General features: G+C 47.9%; 1 protein-coding gene across 2 annotated transcripts in view; it reads left to right on the top strand.

Moving 5' to 3' along the window:
- The first annotated feature begins 6,308 nt into the window (after positions 1–6,308).
- PTK2B (protein tyrosine kinase 2 beta) overlaps positions 6,309–13,390 on the top strand; it is a 108,985-nt gene continuing 101,903 nt past the window's right edge. Inside the window, exon 1 of one of the 2 annotated variants that reach the window (XM_033133782.1) lies at positions 6,309–6,327. The gene's annotated coding sequence lies outside the window, so the exon portion shown is untranslated. Of the gene's footprint in view, positions 6,328–6,570; positions 6,760–13,390 lie in introns of those variants that run through there. The other variant, XM_033133780.1, reaches the window with a different exon arrangement.

The following is a 13,390-nucleotide window of genomic DNA, read 5'->3' on the forward strand; positions in this document are numbered from 1 at the left end:
AGCGCAGCATTTACCTACTCTGCCATCTTGACCGGAAATCTTCTCGATCCATTTTTAGTTAATTTTTATATATTGCGTAAGGAAAGGGTCCAACTTTATTCTTTTGCATGTGAATGAATATCCGGTTTTCACTGCAGCATTTGTTGACGAGACTGTCCTTTCCCCATTGAGTGGTCTTGGCAGACTTGTTGAAGATTATCTCACTAAACACAAGGGTTCATTTCTGGGCTTTCTATTCTATTCCATCAGTCTATATGTGTCTTTATGCCAGAACCACACTGTTTTGATAACTGTAGCTTTATGATAAGTTTTGAAATCTGGAAGTGTGAGATCTCCAACTTTGTTCTTTTTAAATATTATTTTGACCATTGGGGTCCCTTGAAATTCCATATGAATTTTAGGATGGATATTTTTTTCTATTTCTATATTAAATTCTGTTGGAATTTTCATAGGGATTGTATTAAAGCTGTGGATACTTTTGGATAGTATTGCCATTTTCACAATATTTTCTTCCAATCCATGAACACAGGATATCTTTCCATTTATTTGTGTCCTATAATTTATTTCAGCAATGTTTTATAGTTTTCAGTGAACAAGTCTTCCTCCTCCTTGGTTAAGTTCATTCCTAAGTATTTTATTCTTTTTGAAACTACTGTGAATTAAATTATTTTCTTGATTTCCTTTTCGGATACTGCATTGTCCGCCTTAGTTTTTAAAAAATAAAGACCTGGCTACATTGCTATATTAAGCTTCCTCTCTCCTGCGTGGCAGCTCTTCACTGTAGGAGGGATGTTTGTTCTCCAGTTTGCCCCAGCCCCTATCCAGCCAGTTTCCCTCACCTTCCCTGTCTTGCCTCTGGAGGTATTTGTGTGTTTGACCCCTTGTTTGGGTCCCTAGTGAAGGTTACCCACTGCTGCTTTTCATTATGAAGGAGCTAGGATGGTAAAATAAATACTGTGGTACAGCTAGGCAACTTAGCAACTGGGCAACATGAAATCTAAGCTGACTTTCCATGTTTCTGAAATTTATCTTTAAGCACACATTGTTTGATTGCAAACATTTTGAATACATTTTTTCTTGAAATATAGTGTATGCTTTATTTTTTCTAAAATACAGGATGCAGAAGATACTTTAAACTTTTCTTCATGAATTCCAAAATAGACAGGTGTGCTGCCCACTAAAGGGGTGCCCTCAGGAGGTGATGCAGCAGGCGGGATTGATGGTCTCTGTGCTGTGTGTCTCTGCCACAGAGACCTGTGATTGGAGCGTTCCTGCATTTGCCGGCATTTTTTGTTTCTTTCTTTGTTTCTAAGAGGTTCTTCTTGCCACTAACAATAAATCTGCCTGTAGAAGCCTACCCTCACTTTCTAGTGGGTGCCTCCAGCACCGTGTGGGCTGGGAGCAGATAGCCACAGTTGTTAGAAGGTTCCTGCTGTTGCTCCATTGCTTCAGAGTTTAGACATAGGCTGCGGGGCACCCAGTGAGCTCACTCACAGGTGGGGGTAAGGGGTTGAGAGCCGAGAAGGCCGGGGCCTGACTCAGAGTGCGTGGGCCAGCAGGGCATGCTCCACTTCCACACAGACACTCCCTAGGAGCACCCTGCATCACACCAGGAGCTAGGCAGCGCCCGACAGCAGTGCCTGAGGCTGTGGGAACTGCCTGGCCTCTGCAGCACAGAGGCTCTGCCTGTTGTTCATGAACGGAAAAATAAAAGCAGTCTTCTGCCTTCTCCATCTGCCCTCCCTCTTGGGTACCCGCATTAATTTCTGAAGGGATTGGATATGGTTTCCTTTCTCCCCAAGAAGATTCACTTTGGATTATGTCCAGGAATTTTTTTTCTCTGTGTGGAAAGATTTTATTTATTTTAATTTTTTCACTATGAACATTTTCAAATACAATATTGGAGAGAACAGTATAATTAACCCCACATACCTGTCATTCAGCTTACATCGGTTGTCAACTTTGCTTTTTGTTTCACCTCCCCTCCGCATGGTGTGTGTGGGGGGTCATGGAGTATTTTAAAACAACGATTATTTTTATTTTTGGGAACAAATTTTTAAAAATTATAATAGGATATAATACCTCCCATTTACCATCAGCTATGAGCCATAGCACTAGCAAGGAAATTTACAAGTATCATTTCTAGTCCTACCAACAACACTGTAAAAGTAAATTATTCCCATTTTATAGATGAGGAAATTGAGGTTCTGCCTCCATTGTATATAAAAGAAAATAGGCTAAATGGCGATATATTAGTTATGATGTCGTCTCAACTATGGTAACAGAAAAGCCCCAAATGCAATAATCTGAACAATTTGTTTCTTTCTCTTCCATGTAAAAGTTCAACTAGATCCAGACCATTTGTAGGGTTAGCACCGTGGCTTGATGGCAGTAGAGACCCAGGCTTCATCTCTCATGTTGTTCAGCTATTCTCAACCCCACAGAGCAAGACGGTGGCTCAGGTTTCCATCATCAGGTGGGAAGGAAAAGGGAATAGTGGAGGGCAGGCCCGTTCCCTGGAAGGTCAGGATCCTGCAGCTGCACACATAATTTCTACTAATCAACCACTTAAGAACTTAACCACATGGTCACACCTGCAAAGGAGACTGGGAAATATAGTCTTATTTTGGGCAGCTTATGACCAACTGAAAATCAGGGATTCTATTATAAGGGAAGAAAAGGGGACAACCAGGAGTGCTTTTATGGATGGAAGAAAGGGTTCTTTTGAAGTCAAGGGCATGGTTTTAAGTTCTTTATTTTGGTTTCAATGGTGATCCATTTAGGAAGCCTTAATGGTACCTGGTTAAATTGGAGATAGAAGTCTTTTGGTGATGAAGGACTTCAGTTATTTAGTCCTTGTGCCCATGAGTTTTTCTTTGTTCATTTTGTTGTTGTTGTTTAGAACACTTATAACCATACTAGGCTTTCGAAATGAAATGTATTGTAACAGTAAATTTACATTATGTGATGTAATTCCATTATGCATAATGGAGAGACCCCAATTATATACTATCACAGCCCTGCCAGTGATGGATTTGGATTCAGCTCTACTCTTTACCTGGGCAGCTATGGACAAATTATTTACTTTCTCCAAGCCCCCGTCTTCCTTTCTACAAAATAAGAAAACTACTATCGACCTCAATTGTTGGGAAGATTAATTAGATGATGGGTGAAAGTTCTTGGCACATAGTGAACATTTGACAAATTGTATCTATGTAACATATATGTATGTGTGTGTGTGTGTGTGTGTGTGTGTGTATGCAATATCTCCTCACTAACCCTACCCTATTTAATTCCTACCACTTCTAAAAATAGTAATTATAGCATTTTCAAACCTGTCATTTCATTTGGGCACCACAATACCCTGTGAACTAGGTACAGCAGCTAGTACCTATTCTTCTACTCTCCTAAATTAGGAAGTACAGGCTCAGAGACATGGATTCTCTTGCCCAAGGGCGTATCTTCCCTCTTGACCAGATTTTTTTCCATGTGCATTAAACCTGCTCCACCGACTCCCATCTTAAATAAATGACAAAACAGCTCTCTTTCAACCCACAACCCTTCTACCTCCCCCATCTCTTGATTCCTCTTTCAGCTAAGCTTTTCAGACACTGTCTGCTCATGCTGCCTCCGTGTCTTCACTTCCAATTTACTCATCAGCCCACCCCCTTTGACATTTGCCTCTTCACTAAATTTGCTCCTGGCAAGAGCTTGACCGTAAGGTCTCTGCTCCCTCTTCCTCCCACCCCAGACAATCTCATCCATTTTTGTGGTTTCAGATGCCAGCCCAGAAGTGCACCACCAGCTCAGACCACCTTGCTGAGCTCCAGTCACGGCTATTGTTGGGGTGAGAGTGGGGACAGATTAGGAGAACCCTTTCCACAAGACTCTACTGTAAGCAAAGAGACCATGAACCATACTGGCAATAGGATTAGAAAGGGAATCACGAGTAGGAAAGATTCTGGGAAGGATTCCCAGGACTTGGAGATCGAATGGTTAGGGGGTAATGAAGAAGAAGGGAGAGTCCAAGGTAACTCCAAGATGTTAACACTTGCTGCCTGGGACAATGTTATTAACACTCCAGGGGAAGACTGGAAGGAGATCTGTTTGGGGAGCAGTATCATGCCCAGCAGAAGGCCTGAATCTGGATTAAGGGGGGCACATCTACATGGAAAAGTGAGGCTTTCTCCTTACGGTTTTCTACTCCTGCTGAACCAGGCGCACAGCCCTTCCTCACCTCCCACGAGGGTCTCCCACCCACAGTATCACTGTGTCTGTGTGAGACATAGACAGAAGAAAACTATTTTTGCATTTTTGCTTCTCCACTGGGGTAAGTCACTCTCGCACTCTACAAGGAGCCAAGGGTAGAAATTTTTCAGAGCATTTGTATAGAATCCCAGGCTCCTGGAGGCGTTTCTGACAGGTTTTCTAAAAAGCAGGCAACAGGCAGACATGTGTGTGACACTGTCACTTTAGCTCCTACACCAGACAAAACATAAGGTGACCTGCAGGCGGAGTCGGCTACACCAGGCACTTTCTCAAGGTTTCTTTCATAAATAAAACCTATGATTCTACCATTCTAGGAGCTAGGTTTTGGAGCTTCAAAAAAAAGAGGAAGAAAAAAAAAAACGCTGAAGAATTCAACCACTTCTGAAAAATTTGTTTGAAAACTTTCTCGAATCAGGGACCAATGAAGTTGTAGTTAATAGATTTGGCCACACGGGGGCAGCAGACACAAACTCACCTTTTCTTACACCAGTCTGGATTCGCTTTGCGATTTTCGTTCCACTGCCACGACCCTAGCACAGATCCTGAATAATTCATGCTGGTGTCTAACCTCCACACCACTCATCTTCATCACCTCATTTCGCACACAAGAATATAAAGGGCCACACACTGTCTGAAGCCCTCTGATAATTTCCTTGCAATGTGGTCAGTTAGCACACAGAAAGCGTCTTTCCCACACTTTTCCCTGCTCACTCCAGTTTACCCTGTCTAACGTGCCTTGTCTCCCCAAGCACTAGCCAGGGTCTCCCTGGACACTTTCCTGGCTGCCTTCTGACTTCTATGCAGCCACCAGCAGTACCTTCAAGATTCCAAGTGAGTGACGGGGACACAGGGGATTGGCCAACAAGGGGGACGTCCAGCAGTGGTGGCTTATGAGCTCCCATCAGACGGCTTGTAAACTGCTGGGGCGGAATTCTGATTTTTAGTAGACCTGGATTGGCATTTACGTATCTGCATTTTAAAAGTTGCAGTTAGTCCACTGATCATACTTTGAGAAATATTTATTTATTTCTTTATTGGCTTTGTGGCCACGGATGTGTCACCGTGTTGTCCCGAAAATAAGACCGGGTCTTAAATTAATTTTTGCTCCAAAAGACGCATTAGGGCTTATGTTCAGGGGGTGTCCTCCTGAAAAATCATGCCAGGGCTTATTTTCCAGTTAGGTCTTATTGTCCGGGAAACACGGTAATTCATCTCAGTCTCCATTTTCTTTGCAGAAAATGGGAAGAATTAAATAAAATCGTGTAGACCGAGTTCTTCCTTAGCACAGTGGTTGGCATTTGGACATGCGCACCAAATGTGGGCATTTCCTGCTGTTTTCTTGGGGTGGCTGATCCACTAAGTTTGGAGGTTGGGGTCAGGAAGTGTCATGGGGCGGGTGTGCATGCCAGGCTGCACGTGGCTGCACAAGCGTGAGGGGCGCCCCCCTCTGATCCGACCTCATGAAGAGCACCCTCCAAAACTGTGAGACCCCAGTCCTTCACAGGACACAGTGATGAAGTTTGGGGCTGGGGCTCTGGAGAGGAGCTCTGAGGATGTGTGTTTGTGTGTGTGTGGGGGGGGGGATGCTGAATACACACTAGGTTTTGACCTTATGCTAAGTCCAGTTCACCTCCTCCTACTCAGGAGAAAGTCTGGAATCTTTCTAGTGATGGAGGAAAGGGTTGCTAAGTACCCTGAAGTCACTGCCTCGAATCTCACCCCCCAATGCCATCTTTGTCTGGGGAGCAAAGTGGGACGATGTGAAGCAGCTCAGGAAAGGCTGCCCAGCTCCTGTGACTGTTCCTGTGCCACCCTCCGGTCCTGCCCTATCACAGCGCAGGGCTCCGGTCTGTGGTGTTTAGTTCTGCCAAAGCCCCTGGTGATATTCCCCTGATCTCTGGTGCCCTAAAAGGGGCTGGGCACTTGAGGACATCGAGAAATGGGGAAGGACCCAGGTGCTGAGAGACGAGGAGGCAGGGCCAGTCTCCTGCTCTGAAACATACCTGGAGGCTAGAGAGGAAGCAGCAACCTGGACATGTGACCTCCAAAAGTCTGCAGGTAGAGTGGAAGGAGGAGGGACAAGGGGTAGGAATTGGGGCTCAACTACTCACAGGGGGCACGTAACAGCAGAAGACCCCATCTGGGGTCAGGGGCTGACAGAGATGGCCCCCAGGTGTGCAGGAGCAGCTCAGGGAATCGCAGGCTGCGTCTATTTCAGAGTTTATGGTAAGAGGCTGGGCAGGCACACACTCCGCACCGCAGAGAACGCACCCCACCCTTTAAGGAAGTGGGGAGGAGAGCAGCAGGGGTGTGGTTAACTCGGAGGAGGAAAGGGGAAAACACAAACCTGTCAGCCCTCTTACTCAGCGGAGGCTTTCGGAGCTGCCACAAGCCCCTTACCTGCCCTAGCACCGACTCACCTGTACCTGCGCAGCCCCCCGCCTCACCTGGCACAGCCGATAGCCGCCGCCGGGATCGGCGCTTCCTTCCGTGAGTCCCCTGCGGTGATCGGGTCTGAGCACCAGCCAGAAGTTGGCGGCTGGACGACGTGGAAGGGGTGGAGGGGGGTGCTCCGGAGATTGTGGGTACCTGGACGGGACCCGAGTTCCCGCTAAAGCAGCCTGGGACCCAGCAGGCGGAGCTGCGGGTGCAGTGACCGCCGGGGCTTCCTAGCCTTCCGCAGGGGGAGAGGGAGTCTATTTTTGGAGTTAATTTGAGACTAAAGGGTGTTTCTCCCTCTTTGTCCTCAACATACTCAGCCTGGGGAGGCTGGAGGCGATGAGGAGAAAGCAGAGGCAGCGTGCCTCTAAAGGTCAGAGCGGAGAGCAACAAGCAGGGCTTTTCAGAACCCACTTCAGCTCCTGCCTTGGAGCCGCTCTCTGCGCCCTGCCGTCTCTCCGCTCCCCAGGCCCTCACACCCCCACGCTGGCCACACGCCCAGGTGCAGCCCGCTCTGCCTGCATCCACTTCATGCCCCCAGAAAGGGCATCTTTTGAATCAAGCCCTGACTCGAAGCTAGCAGGGGTGTGCAAGGCAGATAGAGGCAGAGCTGGTGTGTGTGTGTGTGTGCGTGTGTGTGCGTGTGTATGTGTGTGTGGGTGTGTTGTGGACACTAAAGTTAATGCTCGCCGCCGCCACGCTGGTCCTTTGTGAAACTACTTTCTGAATGCTGTTAAAGGGTTAAGTTCTGTGCTGCCTTCTCCTGCTGTCAGGCTGTGCGTGGGCAAAGCTTTGGTGGGTGAACAGGGAACATATGGGTGATGTGCTGAGCCCACCGAATCCCACCACCTGCCCTAACCCTCAGCCATCTGATACCAGCATCTCCCCACACCCCAAAGTTGGAGCTCAGTCCAATGAGGCTCCTTTCAGGGGGACAAGGGGAGAAGGAGAGCGGAAGTTTAGACACAGGGGTCTTTTGCAGGAGGATTTGTAATCCAGAGGAGGAAGAGCTTTTCAGGCCCTATCGCTGGACTTGAGGTGACAGGGGCAGTTGGTATGGCATGATCAGGTGAGGGGCCTGAGGAGGCCCCTCCGTGTGTGGCTGCTCTCCCCTCACCGGAGTCCAGGCCAAGACACGCTGTTGTGGACCCAACGCCAGCCTTTCACAACTCCTCTGCGGGGAGAGAGATGAGGCAGATGAAAAAATGAGTCAAGTGGAAGGGAGGAAGGAAGTAGTCACATTCAAGAGGCCTAGCTCTGGCAGGACATTCTGAATTCATTCATTCATTCATTCATTCATTTATTCATTCATTTAATAAGCATTTACTGACTTCCCACCTGAGGCCAGGTGCTGATGCTGGTGCTGGGTGTAGGGAGACAACAGTGTGTGTGACCCAGCCCCTGCTCCCCGGAGCTGTGCAGAGAGTGGTGGGTGCCTCAGTGGGAATGAGCAGGGTGCTAACTAACCCAGTGCTGGAGGGTTGTGGGAGGAGATGGTCAGGGGTGCACCCAGGAAGGCTTCCTGGCAGAAGTGACTCGAAGTGGTGACCTGAAGGATCAATAGGAATTAGCCAGTGAGGGGAAGAAGGGGGAAGAACAGCACAGAGCACAGCAAGTGCCAAGACCCGAGGCCAGAAGCAGCGCGAGGCATCCGGGAAACTGAAAGTACCTCAGAGTGTTCAGAGCATGGAGAATGCAGAGGTGAGGTGAAGCAGGAGAGGTAAGTGGAGACAGCTCCAGAAGGGCCTGCTGAGGCTGCCATGGCAACTCCTGTTGAAGCAACACTTGGGACCTGGAGCCAGGCGTGAGACTTCCCAGCATGCTTCCCACTCTAGGATAGGGTTGCCAGATTTAACAAATAAAAAAATACAGGTCACTCAGAGTTGAATTTCAGATAAGCAATGAATATTTTTCAAGTATAAATATGTTCTGTGCAGTATTTGGGATGTACTTATACTTAGACATTATTCATTGTTTATCTGAAACTCCAGTTGACCTGGGTGACTGATATTTTTATTTGGCATATTTTATTTCTCCTCTAGGAGAAAGCTGAGGGTGCTACTATGCTGGGAAGTGAAAGATGGGTAGTGCCCAGGGGCCACGAGAATAGTCTCAGGACAGATTTCACTTGTCACCAATCCTTCTGGATTCCAGTTTGGGACTCCTCCCCTGATGGACAATGCCTTTTCTTTAAAAAAAACAACCAACCAAAACCAAAACAAAACAAAAACAAACCCAGTATCAATTCCTTGGTCAGCTTGTTCATCCACTGAAGGACCTCGGAAAGAAATCAGGCTTGTGTTGGACCTGGGTTGCAATCCCAGCCCGGCCACTTCCCCGCCGTGAGGCGGTGAGGCCTCACGTAAACCACTTAGCTTCTCTGAGCCCCAGAATCTCTTTTCTGAAACGAGGACCAGGGTGGTTGGGAGGATCCGTGATAATGTATGTCAATCACCTAATGAGTGCCAAACTGGTAGATACTACCTTCTGTAACACCTTCTCAGGGTCACCCAAGTAACATCCACAAAGTGCTTGGGGCTCATTTATTTCCATTTATATTTATTGAGCACTCAGAGGTCCCAAGGGAAATCACGTGGTGGGGGTTCTGCTTCTAGCGAGAGTGTAAGCTTAGCTCCTGAGCAGCGAGGGAGAGCCTGAATTACGTGTTCAGCTGTGCTATTCGCTTCCCATATGACCTGCTGCACGGGGAAGAGATGCCCACCCCTCCAGGTGGATGACAGTGGGTGGGGGAGAGGGAGTGGCTCAAAGGAGAATTAACTGAAGGGAAATGTGAATGAGTGGAAAGAGAACCCGTATAAAATACCTAGCACAGTGCCTGGCTGTCATTATTCCCGGTTTTTTATAATCTTATTAGAAAATGAGAGCTCAGGGCTAAATGAAGTAAGGGTGCCTTGCGAACCATGTTTTGACTTTAATGGGAGCATTTGTAAGAGGAAATTAGGGGCCCCTAAAAGGGAACCCGAGGGAGTTCAGAATTTGTTAAGAGAAAGAGGAAATGGAAAGTGTGTTTCCCTTGTAGTAACTAACCACTGGGTTAAAAATGGTCTCTCTTTCCAGAGGCTAAATCTCCCCACGCTCCTGCCCATTGATAACCAGTTTGTTCCCAGCTCTTTAGAGCAGCACTTGCCAAACAGTGTTTTTTCTATGCCATGAGATAGTTATAGGTGTTCCATTGATGAAACATTCAAATGAGCCTGCTTGGAGATTTGTCATGCATATTTGCACAGTCAAGGTTATGATAAGTCCTGCAGAAAAGATATCTGTATCACTGGGCTTACTAGCATTCCCTAAATTGACTATACAACCCTTTCAGAGGCATGGTGGATGGGGGGCACCTATTACCACATCAAGGACAGTAACATCCCACATCTAGCAAAAGTTAATGTGGGTGCAGTTCTAGGACCAGGCAGGTCTTTCAGGGGACATTATTCATCCCATACCTCTAGCCAGGATAGACCAAGATTCAGCAATGTCCAACTTACAGAAGATCCTCAGGGACTGAGCGCTTGAGTGCCACTGTCTGAGCCCCACACATTTCTCATGGACATAAACCCCTACTTCCATCAGCCTAAATCTTCCTACCGCAGCATACCCCCATTTCCCTTCGTTCCGAAGACTCTGGGAAAAGTATGTCTCTTAGCACATAGCCCTCCATGCTGATGGCAGCAGCTTCGCGTGTCCTGCATACTGGGAAGACAAGTACAATTGACGGGGAAGAAGGAGAGGAGCGGGGACATACCTGGGGTGGACCCCAAGGGGTAGGTTTCTTGGCCTCTAGTGTCCCCTCTGCCCAGGAGCCATGGGCTCTAGATGAATGGGCCTCCGAGGTTGTTTGGAGCCCATATGCACAACTGCTGGTGTGCTTGGGGCTGACAGCGTGGTAATTAAGCGACGTTCTGAATGCTGGCTCCCCGATTGAGACTTTTGCTTAGACTCTGCATTCATTCTGACGTAAAGGGCGGGGAACAGCTAGACTGGTGACAGTCTCTGCGACAGGAACGTGGTTGGTGGTCTGGTTGTCAAGTGCCCAGGCTTGGTCAGTCATCTGGGTTCCAATTCCAGCCCTGGGACTCATTGTGTGACCTTAGACATGTCATGGAGCCCTGTCTTCCTCGTCTGTAACAAGCCAGAGGAGACAAGAGGCCTTTGCATGAAGATGGAGTAGGGTTGTATACCAGGAGTCATATTCAAAACACGGACAGCAGCTAAAGCTGGACAGCAATCTAACAGAACTGACACTAGCCGTTACCCTGAGCAGAATCAATGAGAGCCCCTCGGGTCCCAGGCATCTGGAAGAGGAGGAGGCAGGCAGTCAGGGGGCTGGGGTGTCAGACATGCACCAACGCCTATGGACTATTTCAATATTTTGTCATCCCAGATGGCCGTATGCACCAGCTTAATAATAGCCTTGACTGTGCATAAAACACTCCATCCTGTAACAGGCAACACACAGTAGGCATTCAATAAGTGTTAGCTCTCCTTTTCATTATATCTTTATACTTATGGTTAATCTGAGCTGATGGGGAAGCACCTTTTTTTTTTTTTTCTGAGGGAAAAGGCCATCTGCTGAGGGGCAGGCTTCTCATGGGTGCTGTCTCATGGACATGCGTCAGGTAGACAACAGTATTTGCTCTTACCCCCCTGCACTATCCCCCATTCACTGTGTGTGATGAACAGCCAGGCCTAATTAGCTCTTTAGCCAGAAAAGAGACTTTCTCCAACTTCCCATCCGACAGGGGACTCCGAATGGTCATTTAAGGTGTTGAGAGGGCTGATGAGCAGGAAAAAATGGTGGCTTCACTTTCTGGAGTTTTTAGCACCGTGTGCAAACCTCTGAGCTGTGTGAGGGGGTGGCAGTGGGGGAGGGGGTAGATTTTTGAGTCACTGCTGTTTCCCAAGGTATAATTATTACTCACGATGACAGTTTGATTAAGAGCAAACTGGAGACTGCATGTTCCCATGCACTTTTTACCTAGACACACGAATAGAGAGATAGGACTACAAGATTTTGTCTCCAGAGACCCTTTAGGCCCAGCACGAAGGCACCTCTGCTCGTAAGAAGCCAGGCAATGTGATTAGAACTACGACCCACCATTACCCGCAGAAGCGTGAGCCTTCCCCTTTTCCGCTTTGGCTATAGTTCACTAACATTTTCCTCCTCTCCAGTCCCCTTCCTCCCTTTTATGTTCTGAAATCCACCTACACAGAATCTGGCATCACTCACTAGGGAGGGGGGCTCAGAGGAATGCACCTTGCCCAGGGTTTAGAACTTAGACTGGCTGTAATTCTTGTCTCATGGACTAGTCTCCCTTTCAACCAGGCCAAGTCTCCCAACCACTGAGTGCAGCAGGACCACAGAACCCCTTTTTCAGGCCCCTGGTATCTCTGAGGTGACTTTCTCAGACACCCCGTACCCCAGCTATTGCAATCCCACTGGACACATGCACGGGGCCCAGGGAGCTCCTGGCCCGTCTGCTGGGAATTCTGCCCTGAGTTTGGGCTGTGCGCTTATCTGGGGTTCCTTTTCCCACCTGGTCCCTCCTCTTGTCCTGGCCCTTGGAGCATCACATCTTTTCCTGGTTTTTAAATGAATGCACTTTGTCCCGCCCCCCCACTTCCTCCCTAACCTCAAGCATGTCTCTGTTCTCCGGAGCACTTGCAGTGAGAGCCCAGCTCTTCTCTGTTCAGCTCAGGTTAACACTCTCCCCACCCCCAGTTCCTGCTCCAGTCTGGTTATAAGAGATCAAGGCGCTGTCACCAGCATCCTGTTATGGTTGGTTAGGTTGGTTACGTTCCTCAGTCCCCAGCTCAAGGCGGGCCGCGGTTCCTCGCTCAGGCAGTTTGTCAGCCTGGGGAGGTGGAAAGGCAGTCTGGGGGTCAGGAGACATGGCTCTAGCTGTGTGCCTGTGGGTAAGTCTCTTCACTCTTCCCAGCTTCACTTTCTCATTTGAAACAGAAGAAATGGTACTGCATCCCTCATAGGGACATGAAGATAAATAGTTGACTTGTGTGAAAAATGCCCCGTAAAACACCGCCCGGCAGGCACTCTCCCTGGAAAAATGAAGAGTTTCGCGTCCGGAAGATGTGGGTTTCTACCTGTGGGACATTGTCAAGTTATGTAACCCCCTGAGCGTTGGGTTTCTCATTGGTAACTTGTTCTAGGCACTGGTGTCACATTTCTCCTCTTCTTCACCCCTGTCCCTCTCAGCGTCTAGTCTTCTCTCCCCTCATTCGAGGGACTGTGTCGCTTCAATGAGTTTACAGTCTGGTAGAGGAGGTAACACATAAAGATAAATTACTGTTAGACGAGACAGGGAATTGTGGTGCCATAAAAGAGGCACCGATGAAGTGCTATCAGGTCAAAGGATGGAGTGATTACCTCTGTCTGGGTAGTCTGGGAATCCTTCCTGGAGGAAAAGGAATTTGGAAAAGCTCTGAAAGGATGTGTAGGGTATCGCCAAAGAAACTTAGGATGGTAGTTGTGGTCAAAGGATAGTGTAAATAAAGGCAGAGGGTAGTGCGAAGGCATGCTTCCAATGACTCATTTTGGGTGGAGCCAAGGGTATCCAAGGGCACTAAAGATAAGGTAATTGCAGAAAGTAAGATAAAGCTTAAACATGGCGGCTAATGTTTGCACATTATTCTGAAGGCTGTAGGGAGC

Source organism: Rhinolophus ferrumequinum, chromosome 18 (genome assembly GCF_004115265.2).
Source record: "Rhinolophus ferrumequinum isolate MPI-CBG mRhiFer1 chromosome 18, mRhiFer1_v1.p, whole genome shotgun sequence".
NCBI lineage: Eukaryota > Metazoa > Chordata > Mammalia > Chiroptera > Rhinolophidae > Rhinolophus > Rhinolophus ferrumequinum.